Here is a 25,659-nt window from a genome sequence, read left to right on the forward strand (position 1 = left end):
CGCACTTTTAAGTTTGTCCTGCACGTAGCACACGGTCGAAGCCTGACTCGTGCAGGCAAGCTCCCTAGTGGACACCATGGATCGTTCTATGGCCTTCGCGATGCCCACCACATCCTTCAGGGAAGGGTTCCTACAGGATAGCAACCTCTCCTGCACTTTCTTAGAATGGCAGTAGAACACCACCTGATCTCTGATGTAAGTATCGGTCATCTCCGCAAATTCACAGTCTTGCGCCAAAACGCGTAAGCAGGCAATGTTCTCCTCAATAGTCTCTCCTTCCTCCTGTCTCCGCAATGCAAACTTGTGGCGCCCCACCATGATGTTACCTTCCTCGGAATACTGCAGTTCAAGCCGCTTAACCGCCTCCTGATACACATTCAAAGGAGCGGGAGCCCCAGGGGCGTCCACGTATACTGGCAAGCTGTCAAACTTCTTGGCCGGCCTTCCCCAGCAGTCCGAATAAGAGTGCCTTCTTGCGCTCGGGGCTATACCCCTCACCGTCTATGGAAACAATATAGTTCTCAAACGCGCGTAGCCACCCCTTCCACTTCATGCACGGCTTACCAGGAGACTCGAGGAACAGGGGAGGCACGCAGATGTTGATAGGCTGCGCCATCGCTGGAGAACGGGAACCGCAGCAGGGGGGCTACGATGGCAAGGTCAGCCGCTGTCCAGGCGCGTCCAGGCTGCGCAAACGGAAACCCCAGCACGAAGAACCGGGCCACGCCAACAGATGCTTCAGGTGAGGCCCTCTTGAGCACGCTCGCTGGGACAGGGATGTCCGTTCCACACAGCACACCGCCTGGGCTCACGTGGCAGCAGGGTCCAGACACTCCAGCCCCCTCAGCAGGCAGCAGACGGCAACGCAGGAGCTCGTCGATAAACCAACAGCACCCGGCATGCAGCAGCAGGGGAGAACGACTTCAACAGGAGTCCCCACGGGATTGCAAGGGGACCATCAGGAGGCTGCACCGCACCGCAAGGATTAACCCTCGTCGCCATTTGTAGTGGCAGGAAAGAGGGGCGCGAGACGTAGTTGCTTGTGTGAACAAACTTTATTCTTTTGGTGCAAAATACAAAGGCCCACGAGGAGCAGGCGGGGAGACAACAGCCCGTTAGCTTTGTCGCGCTCTTCTGCCCGTTCCGCCGCCCCCTGACGTCACGGCCGCCCACGATGTCCGATTGGCCATGACGTCAGGAGGCTAGGCAACAGGGAGGAAAGACTGCGTGCTTCTCATCAACACTAGTACGCTAACCTCACGTACAACAATTAGTTATACGAAAATGTATAGCTAGCTTTTTGAGAGGCAAATTTAAACTAATAGACAAAAAGACAAAGGACCAGTTTACACATAAATGCAGCAGTACAGCCAATAAGTGCATAATTTTAGGCACAGCAACTCTGGAATGAGCTCTAAAAGCGGCAAGTGCAGTGCAAGCTCTATTCCGAGGCACTAGGACACTTTCAAGGAATTAGTTCAACCACTGATAATAACACGAGCAAGGCAGTAGCAGCACACGCTATATTAGAAGTAGCCAGCAGGTTCAAGTCCACGAAGGACGCATCATTCATCGGTGCTGCACAGTGCCACCAGCATGCCTTCTATTAAGCGCTACATCTACCTCTTCCAGGAGGAAACCCTACGCAAACAGCAGCAGGTGCCTTTGTGTTTACACCATCTGTAGGAGACAGTGACCACGCCCCAGTTTAATGCTCTCTTTAGGCCCCTGTGTTGAAAACAGAGATTTTAAGAGTTGGCGGGACAATACCCCGCCGGTCTGATCGGAATGCACCATTTCAAGTCAAGAATATAATTTGACGAGAAACTGGCCGAACACATTGTCAGGAGAAAACAGAGCGTTTTTGCTCTGGGACAGTTGTTTGTTTATTTCTCATTAACGCTTTACGCCACCTGTCCCTCCTCGCCCACCAGGAGCTGTTGCCTCAGAATGACAGGCCTGCAGAGTACCTCATACCGGCTACAGGTGAGCGTGACACTTACCGAAGATCCTCGAGTGCTTCCACCATGAGTCTCCATCATGCTATCCTGCTCCATTAGTCTGTCACACTTGCTAGTTGCTAGCGCATAGCAGCCGCATGTAGTCCAGCGTCACAGAGAGTGGATAACTATTAAGAAGTAAAAGGAAAGAGGACTCTCGCTGTCAGGAGACAGAATAACAGAGAATGATAGGGCCCGGTTGGGGGCAGCTGCAGTTGCTCGGCCTTCTTAACGTAAACGGCAGATTGCTGCGCACACATGCTTCGCCTGACTCCCTTTTCCGTGGCGAAGCGTGTTCAGTGCCACCAACAGATAAGTATTCAGTTTTTGGCCGGTATGCTCACGGGAGGGAGGGAGGGAGGGAGGGAGGAGGGGGTCACGGGTGGGGAATTAAAAACTAAAAATAAAATGTACCTTACTGTCGGGACTGCCGGGTACCGCACCGCCTCTGCTTAATGGTGCAGCGGCAGCCGGGTCCGCGTGGTCCTGCTGCAGGAACAGGAAGCAGCCAGCAGGCAGCTTCCCTACCGAAGCCAATTGGTGCGGTGCAGCGGAGAGCGTCCCAGCTCGGCCATTTTCTCTATGTAGGCTGCATGCAGCAGCCTACATAGAGAACAAGCATTTGCAATGCAATAGGTCTCACATTCACACGAGTTTGTGCTATTGGCATTGTAAATGACAATGCCTTCTTTTTATCTGTTTAGATAACAACACATAAATAAAAGACATTGTCATTTAAAATGCCACTAGCTTAAACTCTCGTAAATGCGAGACCTACTGCATTGTAAATACTTGTTTTATCCCCGGCCAATGCAGTCCAGTCATCCTCAGCCATTTGCGCAGAGACACGGGGTTTCTGACTTCCACAATTTTCCCTGCTGTACACTTCCCTTGCCTCTCAATGTCTCAAAGTCACACTCGCTTTGACAAGACCACTTCCACGGAAAGAAAAAAATGCTAAATGGAAGGACATGGTCGAGGGTTCATACAATGGCCGGTCGACGTTCACGACTGTCTCGGGAAATATGCCTCACTCTACGAGAGTCGGTGTGTGTCACTCTGATGACAGCAGGTACGTGCTGTACTATCAGTGTTGCCAGAACCTTTTTCTTGGGTTCACGTCTCAAACATCTGCCTGCTATCGACTTGTCTGCCTGAGGCCCCGACAGTGTCTACAATATCAGGCATTTTTTACATGTGGGAAACTCCACTGTCTACACTCCAGGTAACTGAAGTGACAGTTGGAAAGGTGGGGCTATGGGGGGGTAACATGAATAGAAAATAAGTGAGTGCTATCATTTTCCTGCCTGGTGGCACAATAGAGGGTGTGTGCGCCAAACACCCTATCCCTTCCCTCCGATGTGTCACTTGTAGCGCACACCTCCTCCACACTAAAGAAACATTTTTTGTCGGGGTATTCAAAGCGCTTCCCTCTCCCAGCGTGGGCAGCTTTATTTCTCTAGATCCAATTGGGTAGGTTTAAGGGAGAAGCAAGAGGTCACTGGTGTCGTGTCGCAGTCCAAGGGCTCAGGTAAGGGTCAACATACATCTAATTATTTTGAGCTCTTAATTGTGATGTGCTAGTGTTTCTGAAGTGGTACAACGATTGAGTTAAGAGGGTTCAGGGAATGGTATTCTTGCAATGCGTGCATTCACATCGAGCACTGTGAAAATGTGATGGATTCTGACCTCATTCTGTTTACTGCAAAGCGCTTAGATATTTCGAGACTTCTAAGCGCTAGAAACTTTGATGATTAGTCGATGTGACATCTCCCATCTCCGCTTAATATACTGCAAGGCACATGAAAGGCCCATCCAAGGTCCGTCTTAAATTATTATGCTTCCAGGCAGCATGTAGATTAAATTCCCCAAAAGAGCCTTCGCATGGAAGAGGATTACACCTTTTAACACACGCTGTCCTACACAACTGGGCACCCTTAGATCACACATGGAAAACATCATAACATGAGACCGTGCCTAACAAAACAAGCATTACACGGACGGACGCGAGAAAACAGATGGCCCCTGCGCACGCAGACTCGGAACGAAAACAAGTAACCTGAGACAGCTAATTATAAACAGATGGCCCGACAAAGATAAGAAATTGCTTCGCGACAGCCGCAAAGTGGACGAGCCAGTCCGGATGGGCCGGACAAAAAGGCGAAAGGGCGGCGAGAAAAAAAACGAATTTCCAATGACAGCTCACCGTTTAGCATAAACTGTGATGCCAGCCAATGGAAATGAGGGGCGGGGCTTCAAGTCCCCTTCTGAAATGTCCTCTCTCACTATAAGTCTCGCCGAGCGACAGCGCATGCGCTGCAACGCTAGGCGAAACCTAAAAATGGGGAGTGTGCATGACTGCTTTGTTCGGCCCTGGGTTCGACCAAACAGTCAGTACCCACAACAGTGGGTAAGCCACTCCCCCCCTGCCCTCGAGCAGGACCGCCCACCCGCCCTCCCCCAACCAGGCACAGAGGCACTTCTGCTTTCTCGCAGTGCGAGAAAGCAGAAACATAACTGGTAGTTTTTACCATTTATGTTTCTGCCAATGGGGGAGCCGCCACTGCAGGCCGTAGTACCTCTCTTAATGTCAGGTGTCTTTACCATGCGATGACTTCCTCAACTTCTGACTTCCCAGGGGCTGAGTGCATCTCATTGGACTTGAGACAAGCCTTTGACACCCTTAGCTGGGATTTTATGCTGGCAACACTCATGAAATCTGGCATCCCTCCAGCATATGTACGCTGGGTCAAACTATTATACACAACACCCACAGCAAAAGCCCGCACAGGTGTGCACATCTCACGGCCCTACCCAGTTAGCCACGGTATGCGTCAAGGCTGTCCGCTTTCGGCACTTTTATTTGTGTTAGCACTTGAGCCCTTTGCCATTAAACTTCTGAAAGAGACAGTAGGACAGGGCATTGGTGTTGGCAATACTCTTTCATATACGCCGATGACATTATCCTCTACCTACACAACCTTCAGGGTGACATTGGGCCCATGCCACACATCTTCATCCAGTTCCAAAGTGTTTCTGGCCCTTACCATTAATGAGACCAAATCATACATCTTCTATTTTCAGTCTGTGGAGCAACTTGAGCCTATCCGCTTTGGCCCTCTAACCCTCCCGATTGCGCCCATCACCTTCCAATATCTAGGCATACAATATACAGAGGTCCACAGGAGTTGTTAGATGGAAATCTTTTACGGGCAGTCAAGACGCTCAGAACCCAAATAGCCTTTTGGACATCACTACCTTTCGGTGGCGGGTAGAATTGCCATTGCCAAAATGGTCATGCTCCCAAGTTTCTTTTACTACTTCACTAAACTTTTTCAATAGTGGTCCCGACGGTTATCTTTCAAACATTAAATACACTCTTGCTGGAACGAATATGGGGTAAGGGCCGTAGGAGGGTGGGGCTCGCAAAGCTTCAGCTGGGAACAGACAAAGGGGGCCTTAGTGTCCCCGATTTTCGGGCATACTGCTACGCAAGCCAACTGCACTGGTTGGCGTACTGGATTTCTGGTCATAACCTCCATGAGATAGGGCTCACGCCGCAATCGTTTGCCCGTGGCGCCCTCCATACCCATTGTTGCCCCAGGGGCCTGGCCCACCTCCGGCCCCCCACTATTGAAGGTAGTCCTTACCTACTGGAGATGAACATTGCAATTCACCAACCAGCGACTCCCTTACGCCCCAAAAATCCCACTAGTAGGGATTCCCACACCCACAGGGGTAATCACCACCCAAGGCATCTCAAAATGGAAACGGGAAGTAGTAAACACGGTGAGGATGCTGTTTGGGGAGGGTATGCTACTGGATCACGAGAACTTTGATAGAGAGCAGGGTGTTCCACGTTCCATATATATTCTGCATGCAAGTATTACTAAATATATTAAGAAGCATTGGGCACCAGATAATAAAGAGCCCCCCACACACAAGCTAGTGCATACACTATACCTTATGGGTAATGGCTGCCACCTGACTCGATGGTTGTACAGGGGTATTCGCTCCCATGCAGCAACCTCCCAAGCAGTACTTAGAGCAAAGTGAAATGCTGACACCGGGTGAGAATTGTTAGATAAGGAATGGGATTCCCTCCTAGAGCACCGAAAGGGTGTCATGCAATGCAAAATTTAAACTCACACAGTATATACTGTTACATAGGGCCTACCTTACGCTGCACCGGCTAAATAAAATTTACCTGGAAGCGCAAGGTTATTACCCACGATGTTGAGCACCTGATGCCAGCCTCACATACGCTATGGGCCTGCCCTCACCTGTTTGTCTTCTGGGACACCATCATAAGGGTCCTAAGAACTGTAACGGGAATTGCAGATGGGGATACGGCTGCATATTGTATATCAGGTCTGCGGTGCTGCCATAAGCAGCAGAAGGTAGAAACCTGTTTTGCAAATCTGGCTTTGCTTATCGGGAAACATTCTATTACCATGAAATCGAAGTCCACTGTGCCCCTCGGGGCACTTAGCTGGCATGGAGAAGTGGTCAGGTGGGGGAAGGCAGAGGGTGCGATGATACGGCGGGAGGAACGTAGGGGCTTATGCAAGACGCTGATTTCAAAGTATTGGGATGCGATGTTATAATTATTATTAGACACGAAACCCCCACCAGTAGGGTACACTGCAGGACACACCACATAACTTATACTAAACTATATGTACTAAACAGGAACATCTCCAGATACACCCCTAGTTAAGTGCGTAACCGCATGCTAAGCTGCTATGTCTGCATATACACTCCCTATAGACCAGTGCTCCATACCAATATATGCGTGGACAGGATTGAGTCAAGAAGGGAGGGAGGGGCGGGGGCAAAAGCAAAGGGACAGGGAGGGATGGCTGGGGAATGTTGTTTTGATAAACAGACTGATACCATGAACCACTCAGTATGCGCTGGGTATGTGATACTTCAACATATATTTACGGTCTTTACTGCTAATGCAACTACAGTTAATATATAACACATTGTTGCTGGTTCCCCCCTTGGGGCTAATGGTATGTACCTACTGACAGTATATCCTTGATATGTCATGATGTTCATAACGAAAATTAATAGAGTATGTTTTAATGCCAGGGGAACTGCTCAAGATTTTCTGGATTCAGTCTGATGCCTGGCAAATATTCTAATGTAAGGAATCTGCGGCTAGCTAGTGCCTCTAACAGATAAGGTATTACTGAATGTAAGTAACTTGTTCATTACGGCCACTTTTGATATTTCCCTAGTGTTAGACCTGGCACATTGGCGTGAGTCTCCCTTCCATATTTCGCTGTGCCTCATGTATGTGTTTGCTGGTGTTAGCTGCTCAGGGCACTGTGCCACTGCTGTCCAGTGCCCCAGTGCAAGTGCTCCCTATTGTAAATTGATGTATAATTTGTGATTCCATGATTGGTTGGTTTGGTTTATCTGTCAGACCCTAGTACAGTGCACCAGGAGTGCCCAGGGCTTGTAATCCAAACACTGCCGGTGGGCTTGCAGCACTATTTGTGCCACCCACAGAAGCAGGCTGTAAACATGCCATTGCAGAGCCTGCGTGCAGTCTGGTACTGTCATGCTGACTGGGCAAGTGCACCCACTTGCCAGTCCCTAAACCTTCCCTTTCCTTCATATCAGACACCCCTATGGTAGGCCCAAGGGCAGGGTGCATTGTAAGGATAAGGTAGGACATGCCCCGGTGTGTGTGGCATGTTCTTATAGTGAATTACAGCCATTTTCGTTTTTCACCATTGCAAGGCTACCTGTTCTCCATAGGCCAGAATGGGCAGTTTGGTTATTACATTTTATAATCCTAACTGACTCAGGGAACATGGTAGAAATTCGAATTTAGTATGCCTGAACTCAGGATGATAAAATACATATTTTAGTAAAGTTGGTTTTAACATTCTGTGTTTGAAAATTCCACTTTTAGAAAGTAGGCATTTTCTTGTCTAACCATTCAAACCTGCCTCTGCTAGGCTGTGTGTATTCCTTTGTCTGGAGTTTGAGTGACAGGGCTGGGGAATTCCAGGAGACCGGGTGAGGTGTCCCAGTGGTGAATAGAGAGATCTGCATCCAGATGGGTGGGAGGAGTTGCATCTGGGATCTGAATAGGGCTGTGCCTGCCTTCCACAATGCTGGCTCCACCTCCTGGGGAGCGGCTGATGTCTCTGCCCCGCACAGTGAATGAAGAGAAGGAATCCTGTCAACAAAGTGCTCCAGTGCTGTACTTGCCTTCCACAATGCTGGCTCCACCTCCTGTGGGGCGTCTAATGTTTCTGCCCTGCACTGTGAAAGGAAAGGAGAGGTCTGGTAAACAGAGTGCTCAGGAACTGGTTTGGACTGGGCAAAGGCCCCTCTGCCTCCAGAGGGCAAAGGATTTCTGGGTATAAATATTGGTGATCTCAAGAAATTAGATCACTTTGGGAAAACAAGAAGAACCTCTGCTGAGGGAGGAACCAGAAGAAGCTGAGGAGGAAACTATCCCTGAAACTGGGGGATTGGCCTGCAGTGGTTGCCTTACTGCCAAAGAGAGGAGAAAGGAACTTTGTGTGTACTTTTGCTCGACTTGTGAAGGATCTCCAAGGGCCTGGAAAAGAGCTTGCCTCCTGCTGAAGTCTCAGGGACAACAGACTTCACCCCCCAGCTCCCCAGAGTTCTTTGGAAGTGCCTGCTGCTGTTGTTGGGCCTTCTGAGGGACTGCGTGTCGCAAGGAGCTGGAAGCGCGACTCGAGAAGGAGAAGTGTGCCGCCGTCGGAGCTGTTGTCGCATCTCGTAAAGTGTGTCGCCGCTGCAGCATCGCATCGAGCGGAAGCGTCTCGCATCATCCAGGAAGTGTCTCGCAACGCCGAAGAAGCGTGTCGCCATCGCAGCTGACGCATTGCACCTCATCAAGAGAAGAGTATCGCATCGAGGAAGAAGCGTGTCGCCATCGTAGTTGTCGCATTGCACCGCATCAAGAAAAGCGCCTCGCGTCCACGGAGAAGTGTGTCGGCGTCGGAGCTGCTGTCGTCGCATCGCGTAAAGGGGTGTCGCCGCTGCAACATCGCATCGAGCGGAAGCGTCTCGCAAATGTCGGAGAAGAGTGTCGCTGCCAAGGCCGCTGTCGTCGCATCGCGTAAAGTGTGTCGCCGCAGCAGCTGAAGCATCGAGTCGAGTCTTCTCGCAACATCGGAGAAGCGTAACGCATCTAGAAGATCTTCACGTCTTTATTTCTTTTGCACCAGAACTTTGCCGCATTTCCATCGCTGCGACATTACTTGTCGTGGAAGCGCAACGCATCTAAAAGGTACATTGACTTAAAGTGTCGCATTTAAGAACTTAAGAGAACTAAGCAAAATTCTACCATCTAAAGTAATAGTATTCTGTGTTTTTGTCGTTTAATGGTCTTGTGGTAAAGCTATATAAAGAATACTTATAAAACCTGTGTGGTGTCCATCTGTAGTGTTTTCACTTGGTATGTGTTCACAAATGCTTTACACACTGCCTCTGAGATAAGCCTGTCTGCTCGTGCCAAGCTACCAAGGGGGTGAGCAGGGGTTATTTTAGGAGTGTACCCCCGTGCCCTGACTGGAGGAGGAGGTGCTTATTTGTCACAAGTGCATACCTGTGCCAACTAGAGACCCCCAAGTCTAACACCTAGAATATTCACTCTTAGATTTAGCTGATAATAAAAATAATGAACAAGATTAAAATTATGTAGCCTCCCAATGTAGGGTCACAGTACTGCAGTACAACTTGACGAAGATGTAGAACTAGTAGCATATCCAGCATGTCTCGGTGGTCTGCTTTGGGAAGATGAAAATTATTAGGAAATGTATCAACTTCTTGCCAGAGACAGCGGGAAAAACTGTGGTGCATGCGTTAGTCACTTCCCATCTCGACTACGACAATGGACTCTATTTGGGTCTGCCCTGCAGCTTGATCCATAGGCTGCAGATAGTGCAAAATGCGGCAGCTAGGCTGGTCTGCAAGGTCCCTCTCCACCATCATATTTCCCCCCCACCTCAGACAACTCCATTGGCTCCCTGTGGCCACGAGAGTTGAATTTAAGGCCCTCACACTCGCCTTCCGGGCCTACCAGGGAAGAGGCCCTAAGTATCTAAGGATGAGACTTTGCCCCTACCAGCAGGGCAGATCACTGAGGTCCAATTTTAAATGCTACCTATTCATGCCCCATTTTGTTAAAGCGAGAATAGGGGGCAGAACTTTCAAGGTAAGAACCTCTAAATACTGGAATGACCTGTCCCTCCAACTGCGTATGATGCACTCTGAGCAGGAGTTTAGAAAGGCCTTGAATACCTGGCTGTTCAGCCGAAGAGACTAGTTCTCTGCTAGCATGGCTGCAATGTTATCCACGTTAGCGCCGGGACACCTCATGTGAGGTAGCTGTGCGCTTCATAAATGTCTTTTATTATTATTAGGCAGGCAGTTCACTAGTAAGTTGTGTTCCAGCAACCTCAGCATGCTAACTGCTTTAAAGAATTTGGGGCCAGATGAACAACCATTTTTTGCGGTCGCAAAGGGGAATTCTGCCCCTTTGCGACCGCAAAAAGGTCTGCCCAATGTACTAATCCTATTTTGCGAGTCGATAACCTATTAGTGGCTCGCAAAATATGGTTAGCGACTCGCTATTAGGAAGAGGCGTGCCAAGGGCATCCCTTCCTAATAACGAGTGTAAACGGCATGTACCATTGTTTTGCATCCGCATTTGCGGTCGCAAAACACTCGCAGTTTACCACCCTTTTGGAAAGGGTGGCAAACCATTCGCAAACGGGAAGGGGTTCCCAGGGGACCCCTTCCCCTTTCTTAATGGGTGCGAAAATATTTTTTAAGAGCAAGCAGTGGTGCTAGGGACCACTGCCTGCCCTTAAAAATTTGAAACTGAAAAGTTTTTTTTTTTTTTTTTTAAATGCATCCGGTTTTCCTTTAAGGAAAACGGGCTGCATTAAAAAAAAAACTGCTTTATTGACAAAGCAGTTGCAGACATGGTGGTCTGCTGACCCCAGCATGCCACCATGCCTGTGAGTGCGAGCCGTTCCCAATGGGGTCGCACATTGCGACAGCCTCATGAATATTAATGTGGCATGTGATTTGCTACCCCATTGGGAATCGCAAACAGTGTCTGAGACACTGTTGTACATTCATTTTTGCGAGTCGCAAATTGCGAGTTGCAATTTGATGCAATTTGCGACTTGCAAAAATGAATGATCGTCCATTTGGCCCGAAATGCTGTTTACACGATAGCTATAATGATAACTATGATAGAATATTGTAATACGTAAGTTGTGTTTAATTGAGCATAAAAAGTTAACCATTGTAATAATCCCCTAGAGTGAAATGGCATGTATAATTTTGCTATAATGATTGCGTTATTTAGTGATAGATTGTTTAAATTGAATGCCATACTAAAATGGCAGTATGATTTCAACATATGATGTGACAGGGTACTACGATTAGAAGAACAGCTCTAGTACACTTTCTATTTAGCAAAAGCAACTGTGCCGTGCTGGCTGCTTTTTAAAACAGAGTATTATATATATATATCTATATCTATAAGGGTATTAGTATGGTGCAAATCTAGCTATGAGCGCCGAGCAAGAGGCATAAACCATGGGATGCAGTTTGCTATAGTTTACCAGGAGGCAGATTAAACATAGGTTCCCATTATGTGGGCTGGTAGTTCTTCAAAAAGACTAGTTTAGTGTTTCTTTCATAATTGTAGGAAGGCCTGTCATGTTGACAGGAATGCTCTTCCATGTCTTGGTTGCTTAGATGGGGAAAATCTTGGCCTTTTCCCTTTTGCATTTCGTCGTCAGCACTCTGGCAAAGTCTTGGCTCCTTGTTTGGTGCAGACTGTGCAGAAGACTGCCAAGACTTTAGAAGCCTGTTGACCATAGTAATAACCAGTTGTCTGCTTCTAATGCTAAGGTCGGAATATTATATCGAATAACGTAATATTTCATGAGAAAGAGATGCCACTGATAAATTCCTAATAAAATTGAACAAAAGATATGAATTTTTTTTACTTTGCATGGCTTACTTACCAGTAACCACAAATTAGTGTTATCGACTACAAGGTTGAATTATTGATGATTGTTAATTGTTCAGTAGAGGTAGCGAATGAGAGATATGCAATTCAGATAAAATTACATGGCGTTATTTTACAAACATTACAACAGAGTTACTGTGCTTCGACAGTTGCCCTTATAAATGAAGGAGCCACATTATACATTGCTTTTGAACTGAATAGCATGTACAAATTACAGGCTGTGGCTGAGAATGGTGAAACGAGGTCGGGTAGCTATCGGACACGGCCCTAGTTAAGCTGTTGACTTTTGGCAGGAAAGCTGCAAGCTTTACAAATTAGAATTTTGCACCCCAGAATGGTTCCTTGCTAGCCAGTAGCTTTTGGGACCTTTACCTGGTGAAGATTTCTACGTTCGCACTTAGTCCCTTTTTTGGAGCGTGGATTCCTCCAGTGGGGCAAGGCTGCAAGCTGTAGCCGTAGGGGGCTCCACAAAGCCAGATAACTTATCCACAAGGTCCTGCTGATTCGAATTTGCTGCTGCTGAAAAGCTCAGAGTTGGAAAAACCTGAATCTACGCACAGCAGCAATGCAACTTTGTCAAATCAGCTTGGCAGGTCTTTCCTGGTCCTCTGGAGGTCTTTGGAGCATTTTTAAACATTTGGAGTTCCAGGTTTCTCAATATGTTAGAAGGAGTATACTTTTGACACAGCCCAGAGTTCTAGGACTTAAAGAACAGCACTTGGGGGTCAGGACTCACTCCAGCAGAAGCCACCAGCAGGGTCAAGGGCCTGTCCAGTTGGAGCTTGTCAGTTGGGCAGTTGCAGGAACGGCTTCTTGTAGTTTGTGTCCCTTTAACTTGAACTAGAGTGTGCCTTATGACCCTAGGAGTCCACCTCTTTGTACTGGGTAAGCAGGTACTTTCTTTCTGTGTTATTCTCTGGTCTCAGTCAGCAGGTTCAGTGCTCTTCTGATCTTCCACAGGTCTAGTAGTGTTCTAAGAAGGGTGCTTAGGATGCCACATTTATACCTGGCACCAGCCTGTAGGTTGGGGTGAATCCTGGCTCTTCCCTGACAAAAGGGTTACAATTTCCCACAGGTTAACCTGCCCACTTTTGCGGCATTTCATGTGTGCCCTACTACAAACAATCCCACAGTGCCCTTTCCTGCCTAAATCCAAGGTGGTGAAAGCCTTCTCCTCTTGTTCAGACCATTTGGGCATACCCCAGAGGTTTGGCCAGGGAAATGGGAAACCCCCTCCTTGTTGGTCAAACTAATTATGAAGGCAACCCCTGCCCCACTGGGATTGGTGGCTGTCTGACTGGGGGAACAAAAGACCCTGTGCAGATGTCACCTGGCTCCTTTTAAGATAATTAAATTCCTGGGCACTGCCAACATGGCCATCCTGTTAGAGGGACAGAAATGCCTCCCTACAGCGTAGCCTTGGTCTCCTGATCTTGTAGCAGTTTTCACACCTCATTCAGGGTTAAGCAGTCAGGTGCTAGATCATGAAGCTAATTGAAATAAGACTGCAGATGCTTTTGTCAGGGAAAAGGTAACTTTCTCAGAGTATCCTTCCGTTAGCATTTATTAAAAATCCGACTTCACCAGCTGAATTGGGCTTTTAATAAATATTACAGAGTCTGGGAATAAAATGTTTAGGTGTTTTCTAGTCTGAGAAAGCATTATTCTTTTTGTTATTGCATCTCAGTGTTTTCCTATAGATCAGCGATCCTTGGTGCAGTACAAATAGCATTTGTCTTACATTTAAGTACCATGAACCCTGCCGTTAGGCCTATGTTGAGGTGACATATTAATATTTACAAGGAAGGTTTAGACTTGTCACAAGGGTCTATTTTGACGGACCCAATTGCAGCTTAAAAGCTGTTTTAGTCTGGCTAAAACGATATGCCGGAAGCCATGTTTTGTTCTGTCACTGTAATGAGTGCCATAATGGTTGCACAGTCACCAGTGACGTTAATCTTGCAGGACCTCGGTACTTTTTGTAGAATATACTGGCGACGTATAGGTAATTTAAATATACCAAATAGGGATGCACCAATTTAATCATGTTGAAAGGAGGAGCACATTCACTTTACTACTGTTTAGCTGTAGTAAAGTGCACAGAGTTCTACGGCCAGCCAAAACAGTTAAGGCAAAAATCTGGAGGCGCACTGTACAAAAGATGGTAATTTCCTACAGGATCCATGCTTTATGCGTCTTGCTAGCAATGGCTGTTCCAAATTCACCAGATCACCTTAAGGAGCACTTAGCAGAGGTAGTCTGTGACAGCCAAGATATGTGAAGACACGTCATTTGGGCTGGGCTGGATGCCACAGATTATGTGGCTGGGAACATGGGGAACTCAGTAGACTTACGCAGGCATACCTGGCTTAAATCAACTGGTTATGCAGGAGATTTTCAAGCCACGCTTATGGACATGCCCTTCAATGTAGCCTGTCTTTTCGGGGACAAGGCTGATGTTGGCTTCGAAAGGTAGGGGCTGCAGTCCTATTCTTGTGTCTTCAGTTACATGCAAGGGATTGCAGTTCTGAAATTTTGGAGGTTTCTGAAAGAGATCTAATTTTTGGCATTGACAATCCTCTCAGCCTTCGCATCAGCTAAACCCACTGCTCTGGCAGTACAGAGGCGGGGCAAAGGTAGGGACCGTCAGACCAAGCTGCACACCTGCTCCACCGGGAAAGTCGCTTTAGCTTCCCCTCGAAGGAGCATGTACGAACGGTGAAAAGACAAATATCCTACTTTCTACAGGGCATGAAGAGCTTTACTACCTACCTGTGCCTCCTATACATTGCAAACACAAGGAGATGATGGAAGGAGCGCTGAAGCTTTTTAGACACCTCCCCTTTCCACCCATCACAGATCTGGGTTGAATCCATCATCATTCTTTAGCTCACTTTGCCACCTCAGTTCAGACCCAGCTATATGCAAATCCGTCTTGACCCTGTGCCTCATGGGAACAGTCCAGCCCGAACTGCCAAGCCAGGTCTTCCCTGAACCGGAAACGAGCATCCTGGGACCGGTTTCTGGGTAACACCCTTCATCAGCCAGGCTAGGTTGAATCCATTGGCAAAGTGAGCAAGGGACCCACGTCTGGGCATACCCCCCAACTTAGGGCAAACAAAGCAAACATAAGGAGATGATGGACGGAGCGAAATAGAAGCAGAGAAGTTTTTAAAATAGTAAAAGGTTTTTCTTCACCGAAGGCGGCAGCCAGACCTTTCTCTCCCACCATGGGATGGACGAGCCAACTTGCCTCCTATTTCCACGATAAAATTAAGACCATCCGAGACTCCTTCGCGGAGACCCTCTCGGTGGAGGGTAGGAGTTCCAAATACCTAACTCCAGTTACTAAAAAAAAAGCCCTCGGCTGACCCCTTGGTGGCTGCCAACTATAGACAGATCTCGCTCCTCCCATTTTTCTCCAAAGTACTAGAAAAATTTGTCAACTCCGTTATCACGGACCATGTGGAAACTCACAATCTTCTACACGATAGCCAATCCGGCTTTAGATCGAATTTCAGCACTGAGAAAGCGCTGCTCGAAATTTCTGAGCCCTTCAAGGAGAAGCTAGACAAAAGAGGGAAAGCGGTGTTGAAGCTGTTGACTTTTGGCAGGAAAGCTGCAAGCTTTACAAATTAGAATTTTGCACCCCAGAATGGTTCCTTGCTAGCCAGTAGCTTTTGGGACCTTTACCTGGTGAAGATTTCTACATTCACACTTAGTCCCTTTTTTGGAGCGTGGATTCCTCCAGTGGGGCAAGGCTGCAAGCTGTAGCCGTAGGGGGCTCCACAAAGCCAGATAACTTCTCCACGAGGTCCTGCTGATTCGAATTTGCTGCTGCCTAAAAGTTCAGGGTGGGAAAAACCTGAATCTACGCTCAGCAACAATGCAACTTTGTCAAATCAGCTTGGCAGGTCTTTGGAGCATTTGTAAACATTTGGAGTTCCAGGTTTCTCAATATGTTAGAAGGAGTATACTTTTGACACAGCCCAGAGTTCTAGGACTTAAAGAACAGCACTTGGGGGTCAGGACTCACTCCAACAGAAGCCACCAGCAGGGTCAAGGGCATGTCCAGTTGGAGCTTGTCAGTTGGGCAGTTGCAGGAAAGGCTTCTTGTAGTTTGTGTCCCTTTAACTTGAACTAGAGTGTGCCTTATGAGTCCACCTCTTTGTACTGGGTAAGCAGGTACTTTCTTTCTGTGTTATTCTCTGGTCTCAGTCAGCAGGTTCCGTGCTCTTCTGATCTTCCACAGGTCTAGTAGTGTTCTAAGAAGGGTGCTTAGGATGCCACATTTATACCTGGCACCAGCCTGTAGGTTGGGGTGAATCCTGGCTCTTCCCTGACAAAAGTGTTAACATTTCCCACAGGTTAACCTGCCCACTTTTGCGGCATTTCATGTGTGCCCTACTACAACCAATCCCACAGTGCCCTTTCCTGCCTAAATCCAAGGTGGTGAAAGACTTCTCCTCTTGTTCAGACCCTTTGGGCCTACCCCGGAGGTTTGGCCAGGGAAATGGGAAACCCCCTCCTTGTTGGTCACACTAATTATGAAGGCAGCCCCTGCCCCACTGGGAATGGTGGCTGTCTGACTGGGGGAACAAAAGACCCTGTGCAGATGTCACCTGGCTCCTTTTAAGATAATTAAATTCCTGGGCACTGCCAACATGGCCATCCTGTTAAAGGGACAGAAATGCCTCCCTACAGCGTAGCATGGTCTCCTGATCTTGTAGCAGTTTTCACACCTCATTCAGGGTTAAGCAGTCAGGTGCTAGATCATGAAGCTAATTGAAATAAGACTGCAGATGCTTTCATCAGGGAAAAGGTAACTTTCTCAGAGTATCCTTCCGTTAGCATTTATTAAAAATCCGACTTCACCAGCTGAATTGGGCTTTTAATAAATATTACAGAGTCTGGGAATAAAATGTCTAGGTGTTTTCTAGTCTGAGAAAGCATTATTCTTTTTGTTATTGCATCTCAGTGTTTTCCTATAGATCAGCGATCCTTGGTGCAGTACAAATAGCATTTGTCTTACATTTAAGTACCATGAACCCTGCCGTAAGGCCTATGTTGAGGTGACATATTAATATTTACAAGGAAGGTTTAGACTTGTCAAAAGGGTCTATTTTGATGGATCGAATTGCAGCTTAAAAGCTGTTTTAGTCTGGCTAAAACGATATGCCGGAAGCCATGTTTTGTTCTGTCACTGTAATGAGTGCCGTAATGGTTGCACAGTCACCAGTGACGTTAATCTTGCAGGACCTCGGTACGTTTTGTAGAATATACTGGCGACGTATAGGTAATTTAAATATACCAAATAGGGATGCACCAATTTAATCATGTTGAAAGGAGGAGCACATTCACTTTACTACTGTTTAGCTGTAGTAAAGTGCACAGAGTTCTACGGCCAGCCAAAACAGATAAGGCAAAAATCTGGAGGCGCACTGTACAAAAGATGGTAATTTCCTACAGGATCCATGCTTTATGCGTCATGCTAGCAATGGCTGTTCCAAATTCACCAGATCACCTTAAGGAGCACTTAGCAGAGGTAGTCTGTGACAGCCAAGATATGTGAAGACATGTCATTTGGGCTGGGCTGGATGCCACAGATTATGTGGCTGGGAACATGGGGAACTCAGTAGCCTTACGCAGGCATACCTGGCTTAGATCAACTGGTTATGCAGGAGATTTTCAAGCCACGCTTATGGACATGCCCTTCAATGTAGCCTGTCTTTTCCGGGACAAGGCTGATGTTGGCTTCGAAAGGTAGGGGCTGCAGTCCTATTCTTGTGTCTTCAGTTACATGCAAGGGATTGCAGTTCTGAAATTTTGGAGGTTTCTGATAGAGATCTAATTTTTGGCATTGACAATCCTCTCAGCCTTCGCATCAGCTAAACCCACTGCTCTGGCAGTACAGAGGGGGGGCAAAGGTAGGGACCGTCAGACCAAGCTGCACACCTGCTCCACCTGGAAAGTCGCTTTAGCTTCCCCTCGAAGGAGCATGTACGAACGGTGAGAAGACAAATATCCTACTTTCGACAGGGCATGAAGAGCTTTACTACCTACCTGTGCCTCCTATACATTGCAAACACAAGGAGATGATGGACGGAGCGCTGAAGCTTTTTAGACAGCTCACCTTTCCACCCATCACAGATCTGGGTTGAATCCATCATCATTCTTTAGCTCACTTCGCCACCTCAGTTCAGACCCAGCTATATGCAAATCAGTCTTGACCCTGTGCCTCATGGGAACAGTCCAGCCCGAACTGCCAAGCCAGGTCTTCCCTGAACCGGAAACGAGCATCCTGGGACAGGTTTCTGGGTAACACCCTTCATCAGCCAGAACAAAGCAAACACAAGGAGATGATGGACGGAGCGAAATAAAAGCAGAGAAGTTTTTAAAATAGTGAAAGGTGTTTCTTCTCTGAAGGCGGCAGCCAGACCTTTCTCTCCCACCATGGGATGGACGAGCCAACTTGCCTCCTATTTCCACGATAAAATTAAGACCATCCAAGACTCCTTCGCGGAGACCCTCCCGGTGGAGGGTAGGAGTTCCAAATACCCAACTCCAGTTACTCCCATTGTGGGTCCATCTCTGACTCAGTTCCCCCTTCTTCCAATGGAAACCTCCTTGAAGATCATGAAAGGCCTTAAATCAGGCTCCCCTGGGGACCCCTGACCTGCCAGAGTGTTAGCAACGGTGGCTGAGGTTATTAACCAGCCGCAAACTCTGTTCTCAATTCCTTGCTGAAGTATGGCCAAGTGCCAAGCGGCTGGAAAAAAGTTAAAATCTTGCCATTACTAAAAAAAAGCCCTCGGCTGACCCCTTGGTGGCTGCCAACTATAGACAGATCTCGCTCCTCCCATTTTTCTCCAAAGTACTAGAAAAATTTGTCAACTCCGTTATCACGGACCATGTGGAAACTCACAATCTTCTACACGATAGCCAATCCGGCTTTAGATAAAATTTCAGCACTGAGACAGCGCTGCTCGAAATTTCTGAGCCCTTCAAGGAGAAGCTAGACAAAGGAGGGAAAGCGGTGTTGATCTTGTTGGATCTCTCCGCTGCTTTTGATACCGTGCCACATGGGCGACTACTGCATAGATTGCAGGAGTGGCTGGGTGGCACCGTGCTTAAGTGGTTCTCCTCCTTCTTGGAGGACAGATATCAAGAGGTCTGGTCCCCTCCTTTCGCTGCCCCCATTCCTCCTCTGAAGGTGGGTGTCCCCCAGGGTTCTATTCTGTGCCCAACACTTTTTAAGATTTACATGTCCCCTCTGGCTCCCCTGGCTGAAGCTTGCGGCTCTACAATAATATCTTATGCGGACGGCACGCAGCTTCTGTTTTCATGTGAAAAAGGTGACGACTTTGTAGGGGAGAAGATCAACAAGTGCCTGACCAGTGTTTTCACATGGCTCAGAGAGAATCAACTCAAATGTAACCCGGGGAAATCGGAGATAATCTTCTTTGGCTCTCCATCCCGGGACGAATGGAAACAATGATGGCCATCAGACATGTCACCCCCCCCCCCCCTTGCCTCTGTTAGCACAGTCAAGAACCTGGGTATCTGAAAGAAACAGTTGGGTATAGATTCCTTACCTTAGATTCACCCCCTGGCGTCAGACTGGATCCGGAAAGTTTTTTCGTCATTAGTTCCTCTGTGCATCGGAAGGTGGTGTCGGTCGGCTCCGTGTCCATCGTTGACGTTGTGGTTGCTGGGATGACGTCGCAGTAGCTACTTAGATGCCACCCTTGCACGCTGACGTCAGTACTTTCTTTTTCCACACCAGCCAGCGCGGATCTGGAGCCGCCGGCGGAGAAGTCCTAGGCCCCTCAACCGAGTCTCCGGGGCCCTAAGGCTCGCCAGCGAGTTTGGGCTGCCCAAAGATGGCGTGCATCGCCTCGTAAAATTTCCAAAGCTGGCCAGGAGTCGCTCTGGGTCCCGGGAAACTCGGAGTCGGCTCTTCAGGCTCCGCACGCGGAGCCGCGGGTGGGGCACCGCCCGCATCCCTCATCACGTGAGCCGACCGATGGGGAGAAGTCGAAGAGCGACGATGCTTCTTCGACTTCTTCTTGTGCTTTGAACTTAACTGACCCCGAGTGCGAAGACTTGGAGGACGAATGATGATGGCTCCGCGACAGGTCTCTTGACCTCCCTCGCGACAGGGACCTCGAACGGAGCCGACTGCCGATGCTGAAGGAGCTTTCGGGACCGCTCCCGCAAAGCCTTCGGAGCCATGGACTGGCATTCGGAGCATGACTTGGGGTCGTGGTCGCACTCCAGGCAAAAAAGGCACACACGTGCGGATCCGTAACCGACATCAGTCGATTACAGGAACCGTAAGCCTTGAAGCCGGGCATCCCTACGTGCACCAGGAGTCGATAGGACTAAAAAAGACGCTTGTTCAGGTCTTGTCTGCCCTCCACCTTGGAGACTAGTTGGTAGTATTGGACTTGCAGGACGCTTATTTTCACATCTCCGTCCTGCCAGCCCACTGGCGTTACCTGCGGTTCATGGTAGACCACGAGCACTTTCAGTTTATCGTGCTCCCCTTTGGCCTTACCTGCACCCCTCGGGTGTTCACGATCGTGATGGCGGTGGTCGCAGCTCATCTGCGCAGATCAGGGGTTCCAGTCTTCCCCTATCTCGATGACTGGATGTTGAAGGCGGGCTCGCCTCAGACTGTCGTCTCCCACCTCCAGACTACAGCCGACCTCCTGTATTCGCTGGGGTTCTCCATAAATGTGCCGAAGTTACACCTGATCCCCTCTCAGAAGCTCCTCTTCATCGGAGCGGTTCTGGACACAATGCAGTTTTGGGTTTACCCTCCCGGACAGCGAGACCGGGATATTCGGGCAAAAATTCAGATCTTTCAGCCCCTATCCCAGGTTTCGGTCAGGATGACCCTGAGACTGCTGGGCCCCATGGCCTCCTGCATCCGGCTGGACGATCATGCCAGGTGGCATATGTGGGCTCTGCAGTGGAACCTGCAGTTCCAGTGTGCACAGTATCAGGGGAATCTGTCTGATTGTGTCCGGATCTTCGAGGGCACTGCACGACAATTGCAGTGGTGGCTCACGAACCAGGATTGGGTCAACGGCAGATCCCTCTGCCTTCTCCAACCAGAGCACACAGTGGTGACTGACGCATCCCTTCTTGGATGGGGTGGCCACATGGGAGAGGCAGAGAACAGAGGCCTCTGGTCCCCAGCGGAGTCCGGGCTCCGCATCAACCTTCTGGAGCTCCGGGCGATCCGTCTTGCAGTCAAGGCATTCCTTCCCTCTGTCCAGGGAAGAGTAGTGCAGGTGTTTACAGACAACACCACCGCCATGTGGTACTGCAACAAACAAGGTGGGATGGGGTCGTGGACCCTATGTCAAGAGGCCCTCCGCCTCTGGACATGGCTGGAACATCAGGGCATATCCCTGGTGGTTCAACACCTGGCAGGTTCCCTGAAAGCCATGGCGGACGAACACAGCCGCTGGTGCATAATGGATCACGAATGGTGTCTGTACCCTGAGGTGATGCAAGGTCTCTTTTGACAGTGGGGAGAGGCTTGGTTAGATCTATTAGCCACCGAAGAGAACGCGCAATGTCAGCAATTCTGCGCGTTGGAATTTCCAAGGTGGCACTCGCTAGGCGACGCTTTTCGTCACGAGTGGAGTTGCGGTCTGTTGTACACCTTTCCGCTTATACCACTTCTGCCCAGAGTGCTGAAGAAGATCAAGCGCGACTAGGCCCAAGTCATTCTGGTGGCTCCGGATTGGGCACGAAGAGTGGGTATGCCGAGCTACTCAACATGGCAATCGATACTCTGATCCGACTGCCTCTTCGGGAGGATCTTTTGTGGCAGCAGCAGAGGACGGTCCTCCACCCAAACCTGTCCAGCCTCCACCTCCTTGCGTGGAGATTGAGTGGAGGCAGTTGACATCATTTGACTTGCCTCCCGAAGTTTGTTATGTAATCTTGGCAACCAGGCGTCCCTCCACTAAGACGGTATACGCCTGCCAGTGATACAAATGTGTGGCATGGTGCACAGCAAAGGCTGTGGATCACCTTTCTTCCCCTCTTTCTGAGGTTCTCTTGTTCCTCCTTTCTTTGGCCCAGCAGGGCTCTGCTCTTGGCACTTGCAAGGGCTATCTTTCGGCCATTTCTGCCTTTCTTCAGTTTCCTGATCAGCCTTCTCTATTCAAGTCCCCATTTGTAAATCATTTCTTAAAAGGTATAACTCCTCTCTATCTCCTATTCCCTTCATTATGCCTCAGTGGGACTTGAATCTGGTCTTGACCTATTTAATGTGCGCTCCCTTTGAGCCGCTTCACAACTGTCCTTTAGACTTTTAACTCTGCATTCCTGGTGGCCATCACATCTGCCAGAAGAGTGAGTGAGCTCCAGGCTCTTTCATCCAAGCCTCCTTTTCTGTCTTTAAATCCGGACAAGGTTGGCCTCAGGACTCGTCCATCCTTCCTTCCCAAGGATGTCACCTCCTTTCATATTGGGCAAACCATCACTTTGCCCACCTTCTTTCCGCAACCTTCGAAAGAGGAAGAGAGGCTCCACCGTCTGAATCCAAAACATGCGCTTTCTTTTTATCTGGATCGTACGAAACAGTTCCGGGTGGATGACCAGCTCTTTGTTGGCTACGTGGACGCCAAGAAAGGCCAGGCTGTAAACAAACGGACTATCTCCAGATGGGTTGTTTTGTGTATCAAAGCCTGCTATTCTCTAGCAAAGAAGGGGCCTCCAGTGGGGCTGTGCGCCCATTCCACCAGGGCGACGGCAGCCACTACTGCTTTGGGATGAGGAGTCCCTCTAAATGATTTCTGTCAGGCAGCTACGTGGGCATCGCTGCACACGTTTACGAGACACTACTCCCTCAACATTCAAGTCCGGAGAGACTGCTTCTTTGGCCATTCTGTTCTCCAGGACTTTCTGGTGTGAACTTGGTTTGCAGACCTACCTCCAGGGTTGGTATTGCTGGGGTATCTATTCTAAGGTAGGAAATCTATAACTAACTGTTTCTTTCAGATGAACAAGTTACTTACCTTCGGTAACGATATATCTGCAAGAAACATAGGTTAGTTATAGATTCCTTACAGCCCCACCCATCCTCCTTGTTCTGCAAACTTATTTCTAGGGTTAAGGGCATCCTTTCAGGGCCTTAGTTTTGTGCACCAGAGGTCAGTGTCTTGTATGGCTCTGCGTTTCTGGTGTGGAAAGTCGTGTACAGAACTGATGTCAGCTTGTGAGGGCGGCCTCTTAGTATCTGCCGCAACGTCATCCCGGCACCCACGACGCCAACAACGGACGCAGAGCCGACCGACGTCACCTTCCGACGCGCAGAGGTACTGATGACGAAAAAACTTTCTGGATCCGGTCTGACGCCTGGGGGTAATTCTAAGGTAAGGCATCTATAACTTATCTGTTTCTTACAGGTATATTGTTATTGAAGGTAAGTAACTTGTGATACCCTGTCCATGAAAGCACAAATCCAGTCAGTCGCAGGATCTTGTTTTGGCCTCCTGCGGCTGCTTAAGAAATTTCTCGCCCTCCTACCTCTCAGCCACAGGAAGACTGTGGTCGAAGCTCTTATTATCTCTAGACTGGACTACGCCAATGTTTTATACCTTGGCCTTCTGGAGTACCTCCTGAATAGACTTCAGGTGGTACAGAATGCAGCCGCAAGGGCGGTCCTTATTCTTGGACCTAGAGCCCGGATCTCACCCCACCTGAAGGGGCTGCATTGGCTTCCCGTCCGAAAAAGGATCAATTTTAAAGCCCTAGTTTTAGCCTTCAAGGCCTTTCAAGGTACAGTCGCACACTATCTTGGAACAAGAGTCACTCATTATGTCCCCATTAGAACACTGAGGTCATCCTTCCGGCATGATGTGGTGGTCCCTAAGTTTTCCAGCACCCGAACTGGAGGTCACTCCTTTCAAGTTCAGGTGGCCCGTGTCTGGAACATCTTACCAGTAACTCCTAAACAGTTGTCTGACCTACTTACCTTTAGGAAGTTGTTGAAAACCTGGCTGTTCCAGCAACAGCCTTAAGGGTCTCTTTTTTTCTTTCCCTTACAGGGTCTGCAACAGCTATAGCTTCAGGGTTTCTTAAGCGCCAGGACACTCTTGTTGAGTAGCTGCGCGCTCTACAAATATATCATATCATGGACGGAGCGCTGAAACTTTTCAGACACTCACCCTCAGTCACAGATCTGGGTTGAATCCATCATTATTCTTTAGCTCACTTCACCACCTCAGTTCAGACCCAGCTATATGCAAATCAGTCTTGACCCTGTGCCTCATGGGAACAGTCCAGCCCGAACTGCCAAGCCAGGTCTTCCTTGAACCAGACTGTGATTGGGGGTGAGCGTCTGAAAAGTTTCAGCGCTCCGTCCATCATCTCCTTGTGTTTGCTTTGTTCGCCCTAAGTTGCTCACTTTGCCACTGGATTCAAGCTAGCTTGGCTGAGGAGGGCTGTTAGCCCGAAAGCGGTCCTAGGATGCTTTTTTCCGGTCCAGGGAAGACATTGTTTGGCAGTTTGTGCTGGACTGTTCCCATGAGGCACAGGATCAAGGCTGATTTGCAAATAGCTGTGTCTGAACTGGGGTGGCGAAGTGAGCTAAAGAACGATGATGGATTCAACCCAGATCTGTGACTGGGGATGAGTGTCTGAAAAGTTTCAGCGCTCCGTCCATCATCTCCTTGTTTTTGCTTTGTTCCTCCTATACATTGTACTAAAAGGTAGGACCTACCCTACATGCAATACCGCCTCCAGAATTGTCTTTCCCAGTCCTTTCAGTTGAAAAAACATTTCTGTATACTGCAGCAGGAGGGGACAGCTCTGCTGCAAAAAGGAGCAGTGGAGTTGGTTCTAGAGCAGGAAATTGGGCAGGGTGCTGCTCTCTGTACCCACTGTCTTCCAAGAAGGATTGCGATCATCCTCCAGTGGTCCTCCTGTTAGGACCGATATCAGCACTTCAAGTCTTCTCCATGGTAATGGCAGTTCAGGAGTTTGGGAACCTGGTTGCCTGGCTGCACAAAGCCAGCTCAGCACAGATGGTGTGTTATCACCTGCAGGCCACAGCATCTCTATTGTCCGACTTGGACTTTTCTTCGCTGTGCCAAGTATCCTCTAGTGACCTGTGAACGCCTCCTGGTAATAGTGATAGCACTGGAGTTGATCTTTCCCTCCTCCCTGAAGGATCGGAGCCATTTCAGATATGATTGTGATTATCCAAAATGGAGCTCGGCTTGCAGTCCTGATGGTTCTCTGCCTGTTAGCCTGCTGACTTCCTGCACCTTCCTGGTCACATATGCACATTCACAAACAAGGGCTCTCCAGTGGGGCCTCTGCAGGCATTGCTTCCAGCACTGGGAAGATGTGGCAGACACCATTGTGGTCTCCTGGGACACTGCAGTGGACCTGAGTTGGTTGGTAGTGGAATACCTATCCCAAATGATGTCCAGTGATGTCCTAAGTAGTGGTGAAAGCATTCACCCTTGGGCAGCATGCTCATCTGGAGGTATTGGAAATCAGAAGCCTGTATTTCCAGAGGAGATGGTATTTCACATCAGCCTGCTTGAACAGAAGATAAATAGGCTGATGATCAAGGCC

Source organism: Triturus cristatus, chromosome 6, assembly GCF_964204655.1.
Source record: "Triturus cristatus chromosome 6, aTriCri1.1, whole genome shotgun sequence".
NCBI classification, from domain to species: domain Eukaryota; kingdom Metazoa; phylum Chordata; class Amphibia; order Caudata; family Salamandridae; genus Triturus; species Triturus cristatus.